At 42.2% G+C, this 3,880-nt stretch overlaps 1 pseudogene; it reads left to right on the plus strand.

Annotated features, from left to right (window-relative positions):
- Window positions 1-531: 531 nt before the first annotated feature.
- Window positions 532-3,262, plus strand: LOC127188354 (heat shock protein HSP 90-alpha-like; annotated as a pseudogene).
- Window positions 3,263-3,880: the final 618 nt, after the last annotated feature.

The following is a 3,880-nucleotide window of genomic DNA, read 5'->3' on the forward strand; positions in this document are numbered from 1 at the left end:
AAATTATATGTGGAAGAAGTCAGAGAGTGTAATCCTAGCTTTTATGTACAGAGAACAAATTGTTCCCCCAAATTTTGAATGGCTGTGTGGATGCGTAGTGTTCTTATTTACTTCATTGGTTCCAAGGTAGGTTTGCAGAGCTGAGCGATGGCTCAGCAAATTAAAAGCGATTGTTGCTCTAGCAGAGGACATGAGTTCAGTTCCTAGCACTCATGTCAGATGGCTCACAACTGCCCATAACTCCAGTTCCAGGAGTTCTGACATGGTACACACACACACACACACACACACACACACACACACACACACACACACACACACGTGTAGACACACACAAGCTCACAGATATGCACCCACCCATTCACATGCAGGCACACACACACACACACACACACATACACACACACTCACTCACCCATGTATACATAAACACTCATGCACACTCATGTACACATTTAGAAAATAAAATAATGAGTTGCTTGCATATCATGGTGCTGCTAATCACATTTCATGTGTGGTTATTCAGCAAAGATGTCTGAGGAAACCCAAGCCCAAGACCAACCAATAGAGGAGGTCAAGCCTTTTGCTTTACAGGCAGAAATTGCCCAGTTAATGTCCTTGATCATCAATACTTTCTATTCGAACAAAGAGAGCTTTCTGAGAGAGCTCATTTCAAATTCATCAGATGCTCTGGATAAAATCAGATATGAGAGCTTGACAGAGCCTAGTAAACTAGACGCTGGGAGGGAGCTGCACATTAACCCTACTCCCAACAAACAGGATCAGACCCTTACTATTGTGGATACTGGAATTGGAATGACCAAGTCTGATACCAAAGCCTTTGTGGAGGCCTTGCAGGCTGGTGCAGATACCTCTGTGATTGGCCAGTTTGGTGTTGGTTTTTACTCTGCATATTTGATTGCTGAGAAAGTGACTGTCATCCCCAAGGATAACGATGATGAGCAGTTTGCCTGGGACTCCTCAGCTGGTCAGGGGGAGGGGCATCATTCACGGTGTGGACTGACACAGGTGAACCAATGGGCCGTGGAACAAAGGTTATCTTATATCTGAAGGAAGACCAAATTAAGTATTTGGAGGAAAGGAGACTGTGGGAAAATGCTCTCAGTTTATTGGCTATTCCATTACTCTCTTTGTGGAGAAAGAACTTGATAAGGAAGTCAGTGATGATGAGGCTGAAGAAAAAGACGATAAAGAGGAAGAGGAAGAAAAAAAGGAAAAGGAGTCTGATGACAAGCCTGAAATAGAAAATGGTGGTTCTGATGAAGAAGAAGAAAAGAAGGATGGTGACAAGAAAAAGAAGAAGGAGGAGGAGGAGGAGAGAAAGAAGAAGATGAGGAGGAGGAAGAGGAAGAAGATAAAGGAAAAGACCATTGATCAAGAAGAACTCAGCAAAACAAAGCCTATTTGGACCAGAAATTCTGATGGCATTACTAATGAAGAATAAGGAGAGTTGTAGAACAGCTTCACCAACAACTGAGAAGAACATTTGGCAGTAAAACATTTTTCTGTTGAAGGACAATTGGAATTCCAGGCCCTTCTTTTTGTCCCAAGACATGCTCCTTTTGATCTGTTTGGAAGCAGAAAGAAAAAAAACAAAAACAAAAACAAAAAACAAACAACAACAACAACAACAACAACAACAACAAAACCAATGTCAAGTTGTACATACGTAGAGTTTTCTTCATGGATAACTGTGAGGAGTTCATCCCTGAGTATCTGAATTTCATTAGAGCAGCAGTAGATTCTGCAGATCTGCCTCTGCATATTTCCCGTGAAGTGTTGCAGCAAGGCAAGATTCTGAAAGTTAACAGAACGAATTTGGTCAAGAAACACTTAGACATGGGAGAATGGGGAAATAGAAGGATCCAAAGAGTCCTAGAAACCTACAAGAAGAACATTATGATGGGCAGATCTGGGCCCAGGGGTCCTGCGCAAACTATGGCACCAACCAAGTACAATGCGCGCAGTAAACTTTGCACCCCTACGCAGATCTAGCCAATGGACAGGACATTCTCCACAGTTGAGTGGAGAGTGGGGTCTGACTTTCACACGAACTCTGGTGCCCCACATTTGACCATATTCCCTGGATGGTGAGGCCTGGTGGCACTCAGAGGAAGGATAGCAGGCTACCAAGAAGAGACTTGATATCCTATGAGCATATACAGGTCTTCCTCAGTCACAGTCATAGGGGAGGGGAGTAAGGGGAAAATGGGAGGGAGGGAGGAATGGGAGGATGCAAGGGATGGGATAACAATTGAGATGTAATATGAATAAATTAATAAAATATATTAAAAAAGAAATGCTTAGAACTATTTACTGAACTGGCAGAAGATAAAGAGAATTATGAAAAGTTTTTATGAGCCATTCTCAAAAAATGTAAAGTTTGGTATTCATGAAGACTCTTGAAATTGGAAGAAGCTTTCCGAGCTGTTGTGACACTACACATCTGCTGCTAGGGATGACATGGTTTCTCTCTAGGACTACTGTACCAGGATGAAGGAAGACTAGAAGCGCAACTATTTTATCACAGGTGAGACCAAGGACCAGGTCGCTAACTCAGACTTACTGCACCATCTCCAAAAGCACGGCTTTGAAGTAATCTGTATGATTGAGCCCATTGATGAGTATCGTGTGCCACAGCTGAAGGAATTTGAGGGCAAGACCTAGGGTGTCGGTTACCAAAGAAGGACTGGAACTTCCAGAAGATGAAGGGGAGAAAAAGAAACAGGAAGAGAAAAAAGACGAAGTGTGAAAACCTCTGCAAGACTGTGAAAGATATTTTGGAGAGAAAGGTTGAAAAGTTGGTTGTGTCAAACCGATTGGTGGCATCCCATGCTGCCACCTGTGCGAAGCACAGATGGGTGGACAGCAAACATGGAGAAAAATCGTGAACTCTTCAAGCCCTCAGAGACAACCCAACAATGGGTTGCATGGCAGCTAAGAAATACCTGGAGACAAGCCCTGACCATTCCATTATCGAAACCTTAAGGCGAAAGGCAGAGGCTGACAAGAATGGCAAGTCTGTGAAGGATTTGGTCATCTTGCTGTATGAAACTGCACTCCTATCTTCAGTCTGGAAGGTCCCCAGACACAGGCCAGCAGGATCTACAGGATGATCAAGCTTGGTCTGGGTATTGATGAGGATGACCCTACGGTGGATGATAGCAGTGCTACTGTGACTGAAGAGATGTCACCCGGGGAAGGAGATGACAACGCATCACTCATGGAAGAAGTAGGCTAAGCTTCACCAGGAGAGAGCTGTGTGTTTGACACTGACCTTCATTCCTTCTGATAATATGTTTCCAGGGTTTTTGTTAACATTTAAAACATCTGTGTGGCATGACAACTCAGAGAAGATAAGATTCCTTTCTACTTGTGACGCTATAGGTTTGATTCAACAGGTTGGTAGAGCGCTTGCTGTGAGACATAATGTCACCTACTGTTAACTTTGTGGTGAGCTGGATTCCTTAGTGGACCAAATCATTTGTACTTAAGTGTTCTGAGATACACATGTTTAGAAAGGACAAAACCTAAGATGGATGGCTTAAGTTTCATCTTAGAATATTTTTCCTCCCCTGTAGTTTTCGTTCTGCGTGTGTTAGTCTTAGAAGTAAGAACGTAAGTTAAAACAACTTGACAGGAATTCCCCTTGTGGCTTGTTTTCCAAAGTACTGAGAACAAGCCCCAAGCTACTGCCCTGGGTCTTGTAACTCAGCAATGAATGGAGATATACTACTGCCCAATCACATTCTGCTTTAAAAGGTAAATACAGATGAGATTAAAAAAAACATATATATATATATATATATATATATATATATATATATATATATATATATATATATATATTATAACAACA

Source organism: Acomys russatus, chromosome 4, assembly GCF_903995435.1.
Source record: "Acomys russatus chromosome 4, mAcoRus1.1, whole genome shotgun sequence".
In the NCBI taxonomy this organism is placed as follows: Eukaryota; Metazoa; Chordata; class Mammalia; order Rodentia; family Muridae; genus Acomys; species Acomys russatus.